Source organism: Dreissena polymorpha, chromosome 3 (assembly GCF_020536995.1).
Source record: "Dreissena polymorpha isolate Duluth1 chromosome 3, UMN_Dpol_1.0, whole genome shotgun sequence".
NCBI lineage: Eukaryota > Metazoa > Mollusca > Bivalvia > Myida > Dreissenidae > Dreissena > Dreissena polymorpha.
Window position 1 is genome coordinate 50,681,828 of NC_068357.1, and position 23,591 is coordinate 50,705,418.

At 34.8% G+C, this 23,591-nt stretch overlaps 1 protein-coding gene across 5 annotated transcripts in view; it reads right to left on the bottom strand.

The window, feature by feature from the left end:
• Positions 1-23,591, bottom strand: part of LOC127874092 (interleukin-6 receptor subunit beta-like) — a 188,948-nt gene that overhangs the window by 133,422 nt on the left and 31,935 nt on the right. Inside the window, exon 1 of one of the 5 annotated variants that reach the window (XM_052418213.1) lies at positions 8,408-8,548. The exons of the other annotated variants lie outside the window; for them this stretch is intronic. The gene's annotated coding sequence lies outside the window, so the exon portion shown is untranslated. Of the gene's footprint in view, positions 1-8,407; positions 8,549-23,591 lie in introns of those variants that run through there. 5 annotated transcript variants of the gene reach the window in all.

Genomic DNA, 23,591 nt, shown 5'->3' on the forward strand with positions numbered 1-23,591 from the left:
AGTATTAGATTTTTTAAATGTTTAAAATGTACATGTATAGGTATTAAGCACTTATGATTATTGTGATTTAGCTGGCTGACATCTATACAGTATTTAGTTTATGGCAATCTGTATGGGCAGATGACTATAAATGTTTTCAATACGCTACATATCTCATAAACGCAAAATTGAGTATTGGGCGTTACATTACTCCAAGAAATGACCACTAATACCACGAGAAGACATGGAGGTATCATAAAAAGTGTAATCTGACCAGACATTGCCACCTGTGGTTAGGGACCAATATACAAGTATAGGTCCCTGCTGTGGCGTATGACACCATAGTGTTATTTAGTATTGGTCGGCACAGTATCTGATCATAACGAGATAATTGGTTTGTGCTGAACACAGGGGCAATAAAACCACAGATCTATCAATAAACAAGATTATTGAGATATCTTTTTTTGAACACCGCGGTAAAAATGCTCAAACCATGGACTCTAGAATACACGGATAAGAAACATGGCAACATTCTCAGAATCATCACTGCTATATGTGTAATCACCTAACAATTCGTCTAAAAATAATTTATATATTTGAGTTGAAGACGATGTACTGTTGTTTAAGTCTGAATAAACTATCTGTCTGCCTGTCTAAATCCAAGCCGTCATCGTCCCGGTGAAAAAAATCTGATTTTCAATAGTTGGACATGATGCCCTGATGTCAAAATACGAAATGACCCGCGTAACACGGACCGTGATTTTCAAGAATCTTTAATAAATTGATAATTTAAGGTAAATAACATTTCAAATAATTATACATAATTACCTTGTTGATAATAAACAGCAAACGATGAATGTTTTTGACACCCATTTTATTTCAAGTATGCATGCAAAGCCGAATAATATCGAGAGGGTCCGCTATATACGCTGTTTAATCATAAATTTTACAACCTTTCTGTGTTATAAACAAGAGCTGAAATCGTTAATTTATTAAGATTCATTTATAATAAGCTTTATTGATATGTTTCGTGAACAAAATACTACAATATATTCCATAAAAAATATAATAAGATGGCAAAAGAAATTCAATGGCCGATTTCTAAACAAAAGCATAATCGCCAAGACCGTAGCATCAGTTCAGTGCGTTAGGAACGCGCGCTACATTTTCCCGCCTTCATTCCTTAATTACTTTGGTTTTTTAACAAATTTTTTTTCTATCGTATACAGAATTCTTTTCTCCTAAGCAAGATGTAATTTTTAAAACTGAACTCCAAATATAAACGCTACAAATTGGTATTAAGTACGAACATGTCAACCGTAAATCTAGATTCTAAAACTCCAAAACGGTATGATATTTGCAAAAGTTAAAGTTATAACTCGCCGGGCTGTCGAAATCAGAAGAAAAACTTAATATATATTGATATATCTGTTTACTGCGTAACGTAAGCTTTCTAATGATATATAATTTGTCAAAATCGGCCGAGAAATGAAACTATAGTTTAACAAAAGACGTGAGTGGGTACATCAAAATGTATAACCTCGGCGCTTCGCTGTACGCTAATCGTAAAAGATCGATAGCCACGACACGTTAAAACGCGCGGTGGTAAAACATAAAATTTGTATTTCTTGTGTTTAACTCGCTATAAATCCATTAATAACAACAGGAATATACTAAAAGTTATATTTTTTTGAAAGATGAATTAATAAGCAACAAGATAACGTATAAACCAATAAAATCGGATGAATAGTTTTTGCATAAGATTGAATTTACTAAAGTAAGGGTCAAATACTCGATTCATCTCCTGTCAATATACACTCCGTGGTGTACACATAACGTTTCGTACTAAATAGTGTACAAAACTTATATTTCGTTTTCAACTTTTTTGCGCGAAGGAATTTATGATAAATTTTCATAATATTTCCCTTAAGAACGATTTAAGTAAAATAATTAAAGCGATGATAAAAGTAATTTTGAGCATAAATAAACATTTTCAAGGCTTTTTTACATGAAATAAGCACTTTTCAAGCACTTTTTCAAGGCCAACCTTTGTTCAAGGGCTTTTCAAGCCTTGGACTCGTTTTCAAGCACTTTTCAAGCCCTGTGCGAACCCTGCAATCACCATATCCACTACGCCACGGTGATCTTTTAAATATTTTAATTGTTTACGACTATTGCAGAAAATAAAAAATATAAAGAACATGCTTCAAAAATAAACCATAACTGATGCGTGTTGCGGTTGTGCGTAATTTAAGTTATAAATACAATTGATTGGAATCAAACGTCTTATTTGATTGCTCCCAACCATTTAAAATTTGTTCACACTATTTTCTTAACGGGGACTATAACTTAACAGTACCAACATTTAATATATTCAGATCCAATATATATATAGTTTCTTTCATATTTACGGAATAAGCTATATTCCTGCAACACTTTTTTCTTTAGTCTTTGTGCATGACAGAATACAATCTTATAAACAACCAGTAGTTGTGCGTAATTTAAGTTATAAATACAATTGATTGGAATCAAACGTCTTATTTGATTGCTCCCGACCATTTAAAATTTGTTCACACTATTGTCTTAACGGCGACTATAACTTAACAGTACCAACATTTAATATATTCAGATCCAATATATATATAGTTTCTTTCATATTTACGAAATAAGCTATATTCCTGCAACACATTTTTCTTTAGTCTTTGTGCATGACAGAATACAATCTAATAAACGACCAGTAGTTGGAAGCAAGATTTTCCATGGGTCACGGAATGTTTTCAATAATTTTTTTTTGCTTTCTGTTTATTTTGGTTGTTATTTAATATTATAATATATGGCTTGAATAAAATGAACTGAGGACAAATACATAAATAATAAAAGAAATGTTGTGTTCTAGTAGCTCCACAGTAGTGTGGATTTTGATTTATAACATTTAGAAAGTAAATAAAGAAATCGACACCAATCGCGTGCCGCTGTGCCTGACCAAATTCCTGGGAAAATGCCAGTATATATATATATATTCTTGGCTTGTTATTATTGTCTGTTTATCATTACATTCTCATCATTGACAATAATCAAATGAAAAATCTCTCCAAAACACCAACACATTTTGCACAACACCTCGAACAACACTGACAAAGATCACACTCACATACAGAACAATTCTTGAAAACGCAACCTTCCCTAACGCATAACACACTTTCACCCATCTCTTTAGTCAACTAAGTCTTTTATACAGACCATCTCAAGCACTCAACACTCTTAAACGTCTCTCTCAGTTCACTGTCTCCTACTAACCAACAACCATACGGATATACAACTGACGAGGACATGAAGATGCTTGTTAATATCTTAATGAAAGAGCGTCTCTGTCAGGACCTTGGGCAAAGGTGCCACCAAGGCATAAGCAAACTTAAGGACGTAGTGGTGAAAAAATCTCGTACTGAGAAAAAATTAAACTTTTATCAGAACATTTAGATAGGAGGACATCGGTCGTCATACCATAGTGTAGCGTTGGACGTATAACATATTGCAAGTCTCAATGAATTCTCCTACTAGATTGATCATACACAATTAAGGTATTTCAATACATGTATATACCAAAACACTCATATGTTAAACAAATGAACAAATACATTACCACCTGTCAAATCAATGTACATCTTAAATGCGGACTCTAAATATAAAATGATTTATTTAAGCAATAGTAAAGTATGCTCGATTGGTTATTGTCGGCTCAGATACTACTTCAAAGTACCCGGGGTCTTTAAAAAATATACTGGAAAGATTGTGGGGTACAGAAATATATACCGGTTCTAAAAAGTCTTATGGACTATGACCGGGTGCGTATTTTCCGTATCCGGGGTACATTGTAGAATACTTCTGAGTACCCGGGGTTCTTTTAAGTAGTACCTGAGCCGACAATGACCAATTGAGCGTAAATTATGTGTGGTGTCCCTTGATCGTGCTTAGGCTTTCGCTTTCAATAAGCACAATCACACACGGGGACATATATGTAAATTTATCAGCTGTATGTGTGTATATGGTATCCCGGGTACTTTAAAGTTTACTACACAGTACCCGGTGTATGGAAAATATACTTAAAGAACCCCATCGTCTTGCCAGGTGCCTTTAAGCGTATTATTGGTACCCGGGAACATGGTAGTTTACCTAAGGTTACACGGGGTACTTGATAAGTAGTACCTGAGCCGACAGGGACCAATTGATTATGTGTGGTGTCCCTCGATCTTGCTTCGGATTTCGCTTTCTGTAAATCTATTAGCTGTATGTGCTTATATTTCATTATAACTAGGGATGGCAAAGAATACCGATTTTGGTATTCGAATATTCGGTAATCCTTCCAAATGAATATTCGGATATTCTGTCAACATCTGTTGGAAAAAAAATCAACTTTGTTTACCGTACCATTACTCCATGAATTCTACTTTCGTTTTTACCGGAAGTGACTAAATATAGACGCAGCGTTGCCCGTCGCTAATTCGAAGTCGATTATGTTGATTTATTTTTGTTATTAGATGTTGATCAAATAGTCGTGAATATTTGTTTAAAAGCTTGATTGAACAAAGGAATCAAACTTTTTCTTCATTGAAAAAGATGTGTAGGGGAATCGGCGAATTGGAAGGTAGTTGGGTTCATTCTTGCGGGAGTTGAACGGTAACAGCCACGTCTAGCTTTCAGTGTTAATAACATCAACAATTTCAAAATGCTCATATAAATTTGATAATTTTGGGTGACTTTTGTTTATTTTGATATTGAGACTGTTTATAGCTAGATGTAGTTGTTAAAATTGAATGACAAAAACTGTTTTCAAACTGTTTATGCCGAAGATGGATGTTTGTTATTCACATGATTGAGAAAATTGGACGTACCGCAAATGTACACACGATTAGCTTCTCACAAATTACACGTTGCCAACTTCTTATCGGATGATCTCGTGAAATAGTTCCTAGCAGCGGAAGGTGTAGGTTTTGATTTGACAGAAATTTACTTTATTCATGAAGCAATAATAATATTTTCAATTAAACGAGGGCAAAACGAGGGCAAAATACCAAAAACATTTCTTTAAGTAAAGTACCTGATAAAATATTGAGTAATTAATTAAAGTTTGGACCATACGATACGCAAATACTCATTAGGGGGCGAGTAAATTATTTTCTAAACGCTTTTTTGATTGGACAACGTGATTGTAACCATAAGATACGCATTTACTCAATTTAATTAGAGCAAAAAAACATTTTTGATTGGAGAACGCGATTTATGTCAATCAAAAATCTTTTGCACAAGTTTTTATTTGTTGTGTACACCAAGTCGGCTTTTCCTTTACTCATTTAATCTTTGATCATTTTTAAATGTAATTCGAGTCATTAGATCAAGTGCGGGTCGGTGTTTTAATTGCTGAAGCGATTTGCACCTAATTTTGACACAGAGTGACTGTATTTGGTCAATTAAAGTGTCCTGAAGCTAGGCAATTGGGGGGATTTATGACAGGTATACTGTCATCACCATAGCGACGCATTATCGCGCCTACCGGAATAAACACTATGACACGAGGAACAAGTTTTTTTAACAATGTTTGAAGCAAATTTCACGAATGCTACGTCTTTGAAATTACTCAATTTTTTTAATTTTGTTTCTTCCGAATATTTGATTCGGAAAATAGTATTCGAATATTTGGTGCGGGACCAAATATTCGGATATTCGTTGACATCCCTAATTATAACAATGCATATTCATTTCTTTATTCTTTCTTGTTTTGTTTGTTAAGTTTATCTTATGGTGTTTCTTTTTTCCATTACTTTATACTTTGCGTGTGTGTATGTCTGCAATATTTTTCTACATATACATGTATATTAAATAATCTAGCCTAATAACCAAAAACAAATATGGAATATGTTCAATAAATATTTTAATTGATGCAGAAAGTGTTTCATAGCATTTCAAACCTCATTCATTTAGTAAAATAGTAAAAGTTACACCAACACCACATTGTATCTTTATTTTAATAACAACTTGTTAACAATGCAAACATACGCATTCATAAGAATGTGTCCTAATTCAAACTACACTTTTATACACAATACAATTTCAACTGCTACCATAAGACCAGATCATCAGATACTACGGTGAAAACAATTTGTGCAGTGTAACCTTTTCTTTCGCTTTGCTCTTATCGATAATTCACAACTTCCGCCATAAACGATTTGTTATCAAGTTTATGTTTTGAGCATTTCTCAACAAAATACACGCAAATTGATGTTGATTGCAAAAGGTATTGTGTTTGTAACAATGTATTAGGTTGATTGAACTCGATTTTATAGACATTCGTGAGACATATTTTTTTAATATTGTTTTTGCCTTTGACAAGAAGAACTATGAGCTGTACGTATGTACTCATAAAAGCTCAGAGCATTCAAATGATCATTGTCAACTGGGTCATGCGAGTTGTGTATCGTGTTATTTCTTAAAAAGTGACCCAGCATTTGTAAAAATATTGCAAGACATAAACATTTCCAGAAAGGAAATTCATTTCTGCATTGAATAAGACCGAGATCGTGAAAATCGCTGCACAATTGATGAAGATATGGCTGTTCAAAGCGATGCACCCTGTTTTTGGGTGATTTTGAGTTGCATACCTTGTTATATATATATTTGATAGTGATTTTTTTTTTTCATAAAGTTAATTTTTCGTTATGATTATTTATCATTCAAAATGATGTTTTCACTAATTAATATCATAGCCACACGCTAACCACCTGTGTTGTCAATTAAAGTAATGGGTTCCGAATTTTGTACCCATTTGAAAATGAAAAACAGAGCTCCAGATAAGGTTTTCTGAAATTCTTAAATTACTACCCGATTTTCAAAAAGAATTCTTAACTCTGAAATTTTATTCTTAACGTTACTACTTAATTTTGGAAAATAATTCTTATTTTTTATAAATGACCTAAAAATAAATAATAATGGTTATTTTCATGCAAAAAAATCAAAATAAACATACTAGAAACTTTATTTATACGAGTTCAACCGTGTCTTTTCAGTATTATACAATTTTATTTTTGAAATACCTTCATATGTCCAAACTGTGCTTAGATTGCATGCCTTAGATGAATTTTTACATATTTCACAATTATAACGGGTCTCCCCTTCAATCTTTTCAACGATTAGCCACAGGACTTGTCCCTTCCACTCGTTCAATGTTTTTTTTTGTGTTTAAGTTTGGACCCGTCGTGTCGCATTTTTGTTTAGCTTTTCCGACTGTGTCGGAAACTGAACATACAACATCGTATAAGATCATTTCTAAAATGTCTTTCTAAACATTTAACTTGGGCTCACTTTGCGTACAATATGTTAAAAGCGTGTTTTTGGACGCTTTGCAGTTTTAAGGACGCTCTGGGCGCCGCCATTGTTTTTTGACAGATAGACTGCATACGCCGCTTTTATTGGAAAAAATGCGCTGTGTTAAACAAACCCGATAACCATTCTATATAAGCACCGCAAAGATCTTTAATACGCGAAAAGAACTCAATAAAAATCGATACGAACCGATGTAAAAATAATATTCGTAACTTGATTTTGTAATTCTTAATAGTACGACAAGATTTAAAAATAAATACGTAACGGACTTGAAAATAATTCGTAATTACGAAAATACGACCGTTATCTGGAGCTCTGGAAAATACCCAATTGAACTCAAAAGTAGTGGGTATTTACCCAATTACTTAGATAAGCTATCTGGAGCTCTGTAAATCAACGCCATATACCTTTTTAAAAAATATTTCTTGTTACTATATTCAAGTTTTAAAGGCTTCGTTTCCAACCCTAAATTACTGATGAGCAGCAAAGAGCAAATTAAAACCTGAACAGGCTGTTCTGGTTTTATGCTGTTTGCACATAAGCCATTTTCATGTTGCTTCTAGTTAAGTGGGAAAGAATTAATTTGCTCTACAAAACCGCCGTCATCCATCGTTCATAGCAATAATTGCCTTTATTTAGACTTTGACCTCTTGACTTCTATTATTACCAGATTCTAAAAAGAATAATCATGATGGCCAAGTTATAAACCTAATTGAATAATGCAATATAACAAATTAGGTCGACATAGGTTTACCTAATACACAATAAATGTACTGTTAACTATAGTGATATATAAATAATGTCGTGCTTAACATAATTGGAATATTTCCATATATGTAGAGTGTATTAAATTTCAATAATTCCTTACGCATCAAACTTCAAGAGCTTTGTAAACATAATATTATAATAAATAATCATAGAAGCATATATAATCACCAAATACATGTAATACTTGGGTAGTTTGGTGCATTTGATAAACTCATAATAGACGTTTAAATAACTGTCTTAACATGTCATTCTATAATACAACGAAACATACCGCTTGCTTACTTACCTTTATAGTTTTAAATCCTACACAAACTGTTCATTCTATGACCCACTAACATTTAAATAGAACATCCACGAGTTCATTTTAATAGGCTGAAATAAATTATAAACAACTCAAATAGTGTAATGACCTAGTTTACATACTGACGGGTGAGCTAAAGTAAATAATGCAATGAAAACCACACTGTCATGACACTTTGTTTACAAACTGATAGGATTTTAAACTCTCTACACTCAATCCTTCCCACTTCATAAATCAACGGTGTTAAATTTGGAAAATTTCACCAAACTCAAAATCAACTACATTACTATATACATAAACAACCGTTGGTCAGACTTCATAAATTATTGACTCTCCTATCAAACATGCTGCAGGGTATTTTTCATTCCATTTTTGATTTTATTCAGCTGTCAAAAAACAGCACAGACAGCCAGGCAAATATTCAATGCAAATATTTATATTTGTTTCCTATTACAGGTATTACATCACTGACAAGTGGGCCTATCCCCAGGAGCATATTACTTTCCTGTCAAAGCCAACACACTGGCCACTGTTGTTTGTTTACTTTTCTGTTTCTGTCAAGTACTATTTAACACCATGTATTGGCTAGTCTGGTCCTTGATTAAAGTCCAATTAGGGGATATAAACCTTCTCATCAACCCAAGGAGACTTTTATTTTATAATACCAATTCTTATCTTTATATCATAAGATTTCAGCAATTCTTTTCAGTAGGGTTTATTCCCCAAAACTGCTACTGCAATGTTTTTGTCACCAATTAGGCATTAAGGCTTTGGACCTATGGATTGGGGAAAATTGTGTCAATTTTGACTAAAATTTAGAAATTGGTGTTTTTGTTTTTTGCCTACATAATACTTTAAAATTGAGAGTAAGTGTTTTTAATATTATATTTACTAAGGTTCAAGCCATACAGCTGTTTATGCAAATTAACTAAAATTATTTTGTATTTAAAAAACTGTTTATTTTTAAACTGTCAAGATATAATTTTAGACATTCCTTTGGGAAAAGTATACACTTTTTGATGTTAATGGGAAAAAATAACGGTCCCAAATTTGACAAAAAACAACAACACTGTACTGCATACAGTTGTAGAACAGTTTTAGGACCATGAAATCTAATTTTGACATTCCCTTGCTTTTTTTCAATGTTATCTTATAATTCAGCAAATTTTATTCAAATAGATATTGGAATGATTCAATTAACATTAAATCATTATCTTACGAATATATTGTAGTTTCCCTTACAAAGATACACAGCTGCTCGTGGGCTTAGCGCAAAACGGTCGTAACTGACATTTTTTACAAAAATGACTTTATTGCATATTTTGTACTATAATGTCAATATTAATAATCTCAAAAAATAAAATGAAATTATTTTCATTGCAAAACGGTCGTATCTGCAGTTGCAACCGTTTTGCACTGAAATTGAATATAAACATTATATTGTAATGGTACCTAGCATGTCAGACTGTGACCATGGTACCAGTACATACAGACTGAGACAATGCTGTGATTTTTGTAACACATTGGGAAAAGTATCGGTACCAGCCCAATTCGGAAAATTGTGCGAGAAAAACCCAGAAATTGAGAAAATTGGTGTATTTGATGTTTTGCTCACAAATGCTTTAAAATTGATAATTACATTTTGTCAAGTTGTCAATATTATATTAACTTAGGTTCAAGCCATAGAGCTGCATAGGAAGACTAATTAAAAGTTGCATTGTTTTTTTATTTTTTTCAATTGGGAATTTTTTTCACAGCCATAGGGAAATTTGTAGTTTTTTCCTAATTGGAAAAAGGCCATTTTCCGGTACTTTATAAAAAAAAGAAAAATATCGCTGCAATTGTACCAGTACTTAGTAAGTCAGACTGTGAAAATGGTATTGGCATGTATTATGTTAGAATGTGACAATAAATCAGTACATACTACATAGCATGTTAGACTGTGACAATGGTACCAGTGGATAGCATGTCAGACTGTGACAATGGTACTAAAACGTAGCATGTCAGACTGTGATAATTATACCAGTACATAGCATGTCAGACATTTACTATTAAATGAGTATGTAGCATGTCAGACTGTGACAATTATACCAGTACGTAGCATGTCAGACTGTGAAAATTATATCAGAACGTAGCATGACCGATGGTGACAATGCATGGTACAAGTGCTTAGTATCTGAGACTGTGATAATGGTACCAGTACATGGCATGTCAGACTGTGACAATGAAACCATAAAGTAGCATGTCAGACTGTTACAGTTATACCAGTATGTAGCATGTCAGACTGTGACAAGTATGCCAGTAGGTAGAATATAGACTGTGACAATGGTACCAGTATGTAGCATGTGAGACTGTTACAATGGTATCACTACATAGCTAAGTCAAACTGTGACAATTATACCAGTAGGTAGTATGTCAGACCGTGACAATCATACCACTACGTAGCATGTCAGACTGTGACAATTATACTACTATGTGGCATGTCGAGCTGTGACAATGGCACCAGTACGTAGCATGTCAGACTTTGACAATGGTTAGTATTATGTAAAAATGTGTTAATCATGCCAGTATGTAGCATGTCAGACTATGACAATGGCACCAGTATGTAACATGTGAGACTGTGACAATGGCACCAGTGATTAGCATGTCAGACTGTGACAATGGTACCAGTAAGTTATTAAACATGTCAGACTGTGACAATTTTAGCAGTATGTAGCATGTGAGACTGTGACAATGGTACCAGTATGTAACATGTCAAACTGTGACAATTTAACCAACTTGTAGCATGTGTGACTTTGACAATGGTACCAGTATGTAGCATGTGAGACTGTGACAATATAACAAGTGCGTAGCATCTGAGACTGTGACAATGGTACCAGTATGTAGCATGTCAGACTGTGAAAATGGTACCAGTACGTAGCATATCGGATGTGACAATGGTACCACTACGTAGCATGTCAGACTGTGACAATTATACTAGTATGTGGCATGTCGGGCTATGACAATGGCACCAGTATGTATCATGTCAGACTGTGACAATGGTACCGGTATGTAATATGTTAAACTGTGACAATTGTGCCAGTATGTAGCATGTCAGACTATGACAATTTTACCAGTACGTAGCATGTAAGACTGTGACACTTTTATTTCACTGATATTTCTCTATAAACCATCGGAAAGCATAAAATAAACTGTTAATACTTTAAAGTTATATTTATTGGTTAAAAAACAAGCACAATGCGATAAATGTCATGTCCCCCAGGCAATCCAACTTTAATTCAAATATATATAAAATGTAGTATTTTCTTCCATCATTAAAAAAAATATTTCAATAAACACATATTTCAAGTATTCCGAATAAAAGTCTTCATATTAAGACATATGAACAGAAAAAAACTGATCTGATTTTTAGATACGACCTTTTTGCATAAAAAATAAAATCAAACATTACAAGATTTTAAGCGCAAAACAGTCGTATCTTGATATTTAACAAATATCTCTGACTACAATAATGCCAATAGAGGTATATTGTGTGAACTTAAAATGAATGTACAATACCTACATTTATGCAAAATAATTTTGTATTACTGATAAAAATGAATAAAATATTATTATTACTTATCGTAATGAAAAGTTTACAAAAAGTCAGTTACAACCGTTTTGCCCAAAGCCCGCGAGCTGTTTGCAGGGAACTTTTTGTATTCCAACAGAATAAACCATGTCAGGCAAGTTGGATTACTGCAATACTGCTTTTTAAGGAAGTAATTAGTTTGCTAGTTTTTTTCAGCATAGCTGTATAAGCTAGCTTTTCACCTTACCTGACCTTTGTAAGTGTCCAATAAAATTCAAATAAAATTTCCCGCGGCTAAACACGAATTAATACACTTCATTTAGTCTGTTGGCTGATTTGAGCATACCACCAGAACATTGGAAACATCAAGGCGTCTTTGTAACACTGTTTTACTGCGTGTTCAGCATGAAACAATTTTATCTCAAATGAAAAGGCTTGATAGATTGAACAGTTTTACACTAAACACTCGACATCAATACAGTTTGTGCGTGCACCTTTTATTTTCAGAGGATTGCCAGCGCTAGAGCGTTTGTACTTAAAGGCTATGTTCTCATATTTAGTAATTACTTTCATATTCCTGTCTGTGTACTAGTATATTTAAGTTAATAAAAGTATCGTTTTTCCCTATCCTGATATTCATTTTGGCAAAACCATTTTAAATTGTTTTTTTAAATTGAACATTAAACATGTAAAAGTATAAAGTTTTAAACAAGCCGTCGTTCCAGCAGTGGAAGCGTGGCCTCACTTTAATGCATCGCATTCCAACCCGCAAGGTATCAGGGTCAGTTTGTGGCCAGTAAAACAATCCTTATATAATATAGACGCTATCGCATGAATTAGGTGAACTGGAATTTTCTTTAGACCAGAAATATGTTAAATGAAGATATTCAGCGATATAATTATGGTATGTCAATAATAGATTCTTAATGTGTTTTCAACAATACCATGATAAATATTATTTTTTATTAATTTAACAAGAATTATTCCACAATATTGACTAATGTATTGAGCATGAGCGCGATGATTCTCGATACTGTTAATAATCGAATCAAAAGGCAATGCCCAACAAACCACTAAAACAGGTTTGTTCGAAGAACCCGCAGTATAAATATTTAAACAAGGGACAAAATTGTCACAAAACCAGGTTTTCATTGTGAAAAAAAATCTGATAAAGGGAGAAAACTCAAACTGAACTTTTGAAATGAACAAACCCCCTTTGTAAGTTTGTTTTTAAAAAAAATCTATTTTTAGTCGTGGCGACCTTGATATTGGAGATATTGACTGCGATTCTTTCGTGCGACACACCGTCCCATGATGGTGAACGTATGTGCCAAATGATTTTAAAATCTCACAATGAATGACATAGTTATGGCCAGGACAAGCTCATTTATGGCCATTTTTGACCTTTGAACTCAAAGTGTGACCTTGACCTTGGAGATATCGACGTAATTATTTCGCGCGACACACCGTCCCATGATGGTGAACAAATGTGCCAAATGATTTTAAAATCTCACAATGAATGACATAGTTATGGCCAGGAAAAGCTCATTTATGGCCATTTTTGACCTTTGAACTCAAAGTGTGACCTTGACCTTGGAGATATCGACGTAATTATTTCGCGCGACACACTGTCCAATGATGGTGAACAAATATGCCAAATGATTTTAAAATCTGACAATGAACGACATAGTTATGGCCCGGACAAGCTTGTTCCGCCCGCCCGCCAGCCAGCCCGCCCGCATTCACCAATCTAATAACCAGTTTTTTCCTTCGGAAAACCTGGTTAAATATGTACGGATACTTCGCGTGTGGCCGGTTGCCCAGCAAACATGCACATATGGGTCCCATATGGGCTGTTTCTGGGCAAACCCATATGGGTAAGCCCATATGGGATTCATTTGGGACCAATATGGGCTAGCCCATATGGGAAGGCCCACAAGGGTCCCATATAGGTCCCATATTATTGCGCTATCAGGAAAAATATGTAAACTTGTATTTATTTGATTAAAAACTCATTTCTTAAAACGTATGTAGGACTAACTTGATCTAAACTGCTAATATTTTACCCCAAAATAGAAAATCAATGCATAAGCAAAAAATATGCAGCCCATACCGGTCCCATATGGGAGTCATTTGGGACCTATATGGGCTTGCCAATGTGGGGCTGACGATAAGGGTCCCATATAGGTCCCATATTATTGCGCTATCATGAACAAGATGTAAATTTGTATTTATTTGATTAAAAACTCATTTCTTAAAACATATGCTGGACTTACTTGATCTTAACTGCTAATATTTAACCCCAAAATAGAAAATCAATGCATAAGCAAATAATATGCAGTCCATATAGGTCCCATATGGGTCCCATTTGGGCCGCCCAACAAAGGACAAAATCAGCTACCGGGCTGTTTCTGGGCAAACCCATATGGGTAAGCCAATATGGGAGTCATTTGGGACCTATATGGGTTAGCCCATATGGGAATGCCCTTAAGGGTCCCATATAGGTCCCATATTATTGCGCTATCAGGAAAAAGATGTAAACTTGTATTTATTTGATTAAAAACTCATTTCTTAAAACATATGCTGGAACTACTTGACCTAAACTGCTAATATTTTACCCAAAAATAGAAAATCAATGCATAAGCAAATATTATGCAGCCCATATAGGTCCCATACGGGTCCCATTTGGGCCGCCCAACAAAGGACAACATAAGCTACCGGGCTGTTTCTGGGCAAACCCATATGGGTTAGCCCATATGGAAGTCATTTGGGACCTATATGGGCTTGCCGATGTGGGAATGCTGATAAGGGTCCCATATTACTGCGCTATCAGGAAAAAGATATAAACTTTTATTTATTTGATTAAAAACTAATTTCTTAAAACATATGTATGAAAAATTTGATCTAAACTGCTAATATTTTACCCAAAAATATAAAATCAATGCATAAGCAAATAATATGCAGCCCATATGGTTTCCATACGGGTCCCATTTGGGCCGCCCAACAAAGGACAAAATCAGCTATCGGGCGCACATTTTTTGAAAATTCTGTTTTTGATATGGCCTTGTTTAAATAATGTATATACTATGATTAATATTAAGTTATTTTCAAGAGATAATTTTAATTTAAATAATCGCGCAGAAAAATAAAGTATTTAAATAATATGCGCATGCACAGATGTTAATTCCGCCTCGCGAAAACATTCAAAACAAAAACGCTCGAAACGGTAATTTGTTAAATTGTGATATTATACATGTAATTATATATTTCTTTTGAAATCAGATAGCTGATCACGCATTATTTATTTATCTGTTACTTCAATGAATGCCTGTGTGTTTAATAATTTGAATTGCAAATTATAGACTTTTTTATTCGCTTTGCCTTTGTCATGTATTTTCGCGACGTAAGTCGTTACGTTATCTCTTAGTTAAACTGCTTAATTCAACTTAATTCTGCCTAAAATTCAATACAAACTATTTATAGCAGACAGGCGCATGTCTGAAAAAATGGAACACTAAATTAGTAATCATGCTAATGCATGAGAATCTTACTTATCTCATACATTGATAATATTAATTTAAACGTATTACATCAAAGACGTAATATATAATGTTTTTTGTATAGGTCTTTGATTACATGCACTCAAGCCAAGGTTGTTTGCCTGTGGACAAATTTTAATGATTATTTAAACATATTTGCAGAATATTAAAAAAGTCTGTGTATTAAGAAATAATTAAATTCGTAATGTTTATTGTACATTTATTTCAGAAAATAAAATATTCAACACCGCCTCGTTTGCCAACATCGTCTTTACAAGGAATGTCCAGCAGTGCATGACAGAGGCCGGTCACTCCCATTAAGTCCAGCTGAAGAGCCTTCCGCAAGACAGTTCATAGGACAAAGTAACTAATTTTTGTGCTTGAAACTTTAAACTTAAAATAATTTCAGTATTGGAATTACAGCTTATAAAATGCCTGATAGTTAATTACATAAATAATTGGTGTAAACAGAGAATCCAACTTTAACAAGATGTGTTTGTGAAACACAATGTCCCCCTATATGATGTTTGACCTTGAAGGATGACCTTGACCTTGTGAAGGATGACCTTGACCTTGACCTTTCACGACTCAAAATGTGCAGCTCCATGAGATACACATGCATGCCAAATATCAAGTTGCTATCTTCAATATTGCAAAAGTATTCATAAAATAAGTGATTTGGGCCACATATATTTGACCTCTGACCTTGAAGGATGACCTTGACCTTGACCTTTCACCACTCAAAATGTTCAGCTCCGTGAGATACACATACATGCCAAATATCAAGTTGCTATCTTAAATATTGCAAAAGTATTCATAAAATGAGCGATTTTGGCCACATATATTTGACCTCTGACCTTGAACGATGACCTTGACCTTAAACTTTCACCACTCAAAATGTGCAGCTTCATGAGATACACATGCATGCCAAATATGAAGTTGCTATCTTCAATATAACAAAAGTTATCGCAAAATGTTAAAGTTGGCGCAAACAGACCAACAGACAGACCAACAGACCGACAGACAGGGCAAAAACAATATGTCCCCCACTAATATAGTGGGGGACATAAAAATATAAAATACACAGTCATTTAGTAATCTATAATAATACATACTTCTACTAATAAAAGAAACAAATTGACGTTGACGGGCATAGCGGTGCAAGACGTCTATAATCAGCCCTAGCCGTACAACAGCTGTTGGGACAAATCGGGCCCGCCGCCGTTATATCGGCACACATCTGATATAATTATATCCGACCCAGCTGTGGTATATATTATTGTCAACATAATTTTAGGTACAATTTTTTTTTTTACTCTGTCTTCAGATGCAGTTACACAGATTTTAACTGTGTTGAAACAATGAGAGACGAGAACAGGGAAATGAAGCGGATGCTGCAGCGGCTCTTGGCTAGGTCAGCTACTGATGACGAGCCAACGCAACTGCCAGAGAACATCAGTCTTCCAATATGAGCAAATGGATGAGTTTGAAGAGCATCTTGGTGATGAAGCTACGATCCATCTTTTCTAGGACTGCTGCATAGTTCAAGCTTTTTTATCAAATATATTAAGCAATGTTGTAAATGTAATTGATAGTGTTTTCTCCATTGATCCTAAACCATTCCTTTAAGGCTCATCTTCTAAGAAAGCATACAATCTTTTTTATCTGGAAATGAAATGGTATATATTCCTTTGCAAAAGAAGAAACAGCATTCCAGTTTTCAAAGATTTTAAAAGTCATATATATATATATATATATATATCATGTGCAATTATGAAAAAACTAGAATGTATGAAGATATCAAAGATAATAATATGGACTTGTTCTCGAAAAAGGATTTGCCATTTATTTGAGTTTTTGATTTTTCTGCAGGATTTTTAATTTGTAGTTATCCCCACGCTTTTTGAAAAAAAGGTGGGGATATTGTGGTTATCTCCGCCGTCCGTCCGTCCGTCTGTCCGTCCGTCCTGGCCACTATCTCCTCCTACACTAAAAGCACTAGAACCTTGAAACTTACACACATGGTAGCTATGAGCATATGTGCGACCCTGCACTATTTGGAATTTTGATCTGACCCCTGGGTCAAAAGTTATAGCGGTTGGGGTGGGGCCGCGTCAGAAATTATCACTCATTTTTTTAGGTTATTTTACATTTACTTCTTTATTTCTACACCGATTCACTTCAAATTGATACTGGACCTCTCTTATGACAATACGGTCAATCTCAACCATGCATGGCCCCATTCCCAACCCTGGGGCGCCCCGCCCACATAGGCCACACCCACCAAAAATTTCCATTTACTATAATTTTTTCATTTCTACACGGATTCACTTCAAATTGATACTGAACTTTTGTTATGACATTAGGGTCAATCTCAACTATGCATGGCCCCAATCCCAACCCTGGGGCGCCCGCCCACATAGGCCACACCCACCAAAAAATTCCATTTACTATAATTTTTTCATTTCTACACGGATTCACTTCAAATTGATACTGAACTTCTCTTATGACATTAGGGTCAATCTCAACTATGCATGGCCCCATAACCAACCCTGGGGCCCGGCCCACATAGACCACACCCACCCAAAATTGCCTTTACTATAATTTCTTCATTTCTACACCGATTCACTTCAAATTGATATTGAACTTCTCTTATGACAATACAGTCAATCTCAACTATGCATGGCCCCATTACCAACCCTGGGGCGCCCCGCCCACATAGACCACACCCACCCAAAATTGCCTTTTACTATAATTTCTTCATTTCTACACCGATTCACTTCAAATTGATACTGAACCTCTCTTATGACAATACGGTCAATCTCAACTATGCATGGCCCCATTACCAACCCAGGGGCCCCGCCCACATAGACCACACCCGCCCAAAATTGCCTTTTACTATAATTTCTTCATTTCTACACCGATTCACTTCAAATTGATACTGAACTTCTCTTATGACAATACGGTCAATCTCAACTATGCATGGCACAATTACCAACCCTGGGGCGCCCTGCCCACATAGACCACACCCACCCAAAATTGCCTTTTACTATAACTTCTTCATTTCTACACCAATTCACTTCTAATTGATGATGAACTTCTCTTATGACAATACGGTCAATCTCAGCTATGCATGGCCCCATTACCAACCCTGGGGCACACCTAGGTCAAACATTCGGCGTGGGGATACGCGTCGGCCTCTGCCGCGCCATTTCTAGTTTATAAAATATTTGTTCGTTTTGTTAAGTCTTGCAAGTATGTTTTCTACAAATGTTCTTTGAGTACATGGTGTGTTATTTGTATTGGTTAAAGATTTAATATGCATGGGTATGCTTTTGAGTAATGTGTAGTACATCAGGAAAATACTTAAAGGTATTCTGTATATGTAATATATATTTAATATCAAAATAATAGAAGTCCTTAATTCTATAGTCGTATAACTGGTCGACATATATAATGTTATAGAAAAACGTCTTATTGTTTGAAGTTATTTCTTTATTGTTCCATAAAATAGTTTTACTGTTGGTTTGGGTTTATAGATTATGAGTAACATTACTCCATGCGGATAGAACATTAGATAGAAACATGTTTTCGTTAGCAACTTCATGTAAAATATTTTTGCTGATGTTACATTCAAAAAGTTAGGAATCTTCATATTATTTTAGAATTTTCTGGTAGAATAGTTAACGTGGGATCCTCCTGCTATGTATGTATGTATCCATGTATATGTGTGTAATACTATATGTTAATAAAAGTTGAGAGTACTTTAATAAATGGGACCCATGTGGAGCCCGGTTGCACTCCCCATCTGGGTCCCATGTTGGCAGCCCACATGGGGCCCATATAGGTGCCCACATGGGACCCATATAGATTGTTTGCTGGGTGACTCATATGTTTTTATTTTACTTCCATTCTTCTTTTGGTTTTCTGTTTTATATCTATAGGTTTATGACCAGCAATATGTAATAATGTAAAATAAGCCGCAAAAACTCCGCGTAACATCCCATACTGCGTGTGATGCAGCTAAGAACCACCCAGAAAAAGACATTCGCTGTCTTTTATCTCATTCATTGAACTCTTTACCTTTACCAACTCCTACCACTATCAAAGCCGTATATCTTTTAAAAAGATATTTCTTGTTAGTTATAGTTTATGACTTCTACCATACTGTTAAAGGTATTCCATTTAATTTGAGGTTAATAAAGTGGAGGATCACTTCTAGAACATCACTGCAAGTTTTGTTAAAATCCAACACTTGGTTGCAGAAAATAAGATATAAGGAAAACATAAAATATTGAAAAAAGATGGTAGGTGGTGAAGGCCAACAAAAACTCAGCTTGAAAACGATGACAAAGACTTCAATTTGATGTATCCTCAGTTTAAAAAAAAATCATAGTCAGGCAGAAAAATACTTCAGCATTATAAGTTTACAATTACAAAGAAGCAAAACAGTTCAATTAAAATAGAAAACTGCGTCATTGGTAAGTCAAGGATATGAGAACTCACTCCAATTAATTGGGCATTGGTAGTGCATGGGGCTTGTTGGATGGTATAGGAAATGTTATGCAAACAAAAATCTTGGCGCCCCTCTGCATAGCCTGACAAGGCTAAACTAGAAATGGCGCGGCAGACGCGTATCCACACGCCGCAGCTTTTAACCCAGGGGTCAGATCAAAATACCAAATAGTGCACTGGCGCACATATGCTCATAGCTACCATGTGTTTAAGTTTCAAGGTTCTAGTGCTAATAGTGTAGGAGGAGATAGTAGCCAAGACAGACGGACGGATGGACAGACACACAGCGGAGATAACCACATAATACCCCCGCTCCAATTCGGAGCATGGGGATAATTAACCCTTTACCACTAAGATATGTATTTTGACACATTTGTAGTCCCTTAGAAAGTTACATTTAATTAAATACCATACTCAAGATTTAAAGGTTTCATTTCCAAGCCTTAGTTACTGATAAGAAGCAAACAGCATTAAACCTGAACAGACTGAAAGTTACTCGCAGGCTGTTCAGGTTTTACAGTGGTTGCAAAAGCCATTTTCACTTTGCTTCTTATGGGGAAAAGGGTTAAATACCTTGATTCCTGCAACATCCTGTTTTATAATAACCTGAATAAGTTTTTTTAGACTTCTGTAGTTTATGCTAAAAATGGCTTGACTGTCACGATGCTTGATTGATTAAAATATGTGATGTATGTTCTAACAAAATGTGGCATGAACAAATTGTGTAAGGTCTACAAATATTTGTATGATAGTGTTAATTCATTGAATAGTCAATGTCAGCTTCATCATTATTAATTTCAATGGTGCATAATTTAAGTATGGAAATGTAAAAATTTACATCACATACTACAGGAATCCTACATTTTCATGTAAGGTCCTGTAGTATAGTAGAAATTGTGCCTGTGAAGCAGCTAGCAAAGGGGTTATACTGAAAGCACCATGAAAGTCTGTCACTTTGTCTGTCAGAACACAAAACTAGATATATAGGTGTCATAAAAGTCACATATTAAATTATGAATTTGTAAGAACAGAAATCTCTCAGCTGGCTTAATAAGGGGGCTAACACGACATTTGAGTTTAAGTAATGAAGTAGTAATGAAGTAGCCAGCGAAGCCTCCATTTTTAAGGAAAATTTGCCTTATTTCCAGTCTACCTGCTCTTCTGTCCATCCATCCGTCCCACTGTCAGTCAGTAAGGACACAAACGTCTGCAAAGACAAGCTTCAACTCTTAAACGTACAGTATTCAAACCAGCAGGTATTGATACTTACAATTTAAAGTGTTTGATTTGTATCATCCTTCATGAAAAATTACTGACAAGTTGAACAACCTAGTTCTCTATGACAAGCCTACCTACGAAAAGTTGTACAAGGAAGTCCCCATACTACATAATGGAATCTGTAACAAATGAGTGACAAAATTTATATTCCCAAAATGGGAAAACTGCAAAATTCCAAGACGGCGTAGTTTACATACAAAAGCGCTAAGCATGACTCAAGAAAGTATAATTAACATCTGAAATTTAAATATTTATTCTACAGAGACACTATGGGCTACAGTGGTTGTTGCATATCAAATGTGAACACAATGATGATCCTTTTCATTTGAATAATCCATACAAATTTTAGTCATTGTCTGAAGTTAATTCCTCGCAAACTGACATTCATTACCGGACTGGAACACTCTTCTGAATACCAAACAGCTCTTCCATTTAAAGCAAAGACAAACTGCCAATTATCTCAGAAAAACCTTGTAAACATAACGGATTTGGGCCTCAAACAAGGTTACTTTATGCATGTAGTAGGAAAGCCTGTTCAGAAGGAAGAGCAGGTGCCATGGAAACAACACCTGGCAAAGGTTTCTTTTTTTTAAGTATGATGATGCTAATAGGGATGATCAATAATGATGTCCTGATAATGATGAGGATAATGATGGCAGCTGATGACTATTCTGTAATTTATGTATAACTTAGTGATGGGACGTAACTCTTCTATGTGGTCAATTAGTGTCTTGTCGTGCTTTAATTGCCATTTAAGGATTTGCAGTCATGCTATTTCAGTTAAAAAAGATAATAATGTTAATATATTATAATATATGATGTTTTTTATTTTCAATTTACATCATTTTGTTTAAGTAAAAGAATCACATCATATAAAATAAAATTTCATGAATCCAATAAGAAGTTTAATATTTTGAATGCCAGTCATTGAGTCAGTAACAATAACTGGCCATAATTTTGAAACTTAATTTTTACAGCATCCAATTATGTTGCAGCCAATTTGTATCAATCTTCAAACTTCAAATATTCACTTCAAAATGAAGAATACATGTGTTTTCAGTATTACATTTACCAAGGTTGAACGTATATGGATGAGAGATGAACAACAAGAGCACCGCATAACGGGTGCCACGCGCGGCTACGGGTGCAGTTTTGAATAAATGAAAGCTTGTCAGAATTTTAGTTTTTTCAAAGGTCACAATGACCTTGACCTTTGATCTTGTGACCCCAAAATGGGTGTGGCATGTAGAACTCATCAAGGTACATCTACATATGAAGTTTCAAAGTTGTAGGTGGAAGCACTTTGATTTTAGAGCCAATGTTAAGTTTTTAGCACGACGTGGACGGCGGACTGCAGACGTCAGACAGCGGACGACACGACAAGCTGGCTATGACAATACCTAGGGTTTTTCTCCGAAAACGCAGAGCTAAAAAAATGAGATCTTAAAAAAAAAAATGGGGGGGAAGGGGAATCGTCTATTTGGAATTTTCAGCTCCCATTTGGGAAAAATATATACTTGTTTCCATTGGGAATGGGGCCGGTTACTGAGCATGATTTTGAATGAAAAAAAACAAACACTGAAAGGGATATACATTCCAATATATTTATTACATTGTCTTACCTCTTTAAACTAATTCAGTGCTCCAGATAACATGCGTAAAAGCGTAAAAACAAATTAAATTTCTTACATAACGATTTAGATTTAAAATCTTTGTGTAAAGTTTACGCATTGAAAAAATAAAACACGAATTCGAAATTTTTTAACGTGCGTAAAACTTCCGGTAGCAAATTATATATGGTAAACATTTCATCCCGGTTTTGACTCGTCTAGGCGCTCAATTAAAACTACAACTTTAAGTCAATGTCGCTCAAGCGATTGCTTTGAGGAAAAGCCACACCTAAGAACGGTCGAAAGGCCAAACGGTCTGGATTCTGTTCTCCTAGTATTGCAGGCGAGTCATTACTGTTTATTGTACCTTTTTAATTACACGTAATTTTTATACACAAGTAATATACTGTATACCTATTCAAAATGTCATTAAAACTAAATGTTATAGTTTTTGGTATGACTTTAATGGCGACCAAAAGCCATTATGACCTAAGCCGAAGGGTCAGTGACCTTTTTACATAAAAAATCAAAATGGCCGACCGAAGCGATGTATCGAAGCGTGGAAGGCAAAAAAAGCCATTTCAGTGTCAAAAGTCCACGCTGCATGCATTCTTTCAATTAGATTCAAATACCCAAAGCATCAGGTTTCGTCAATA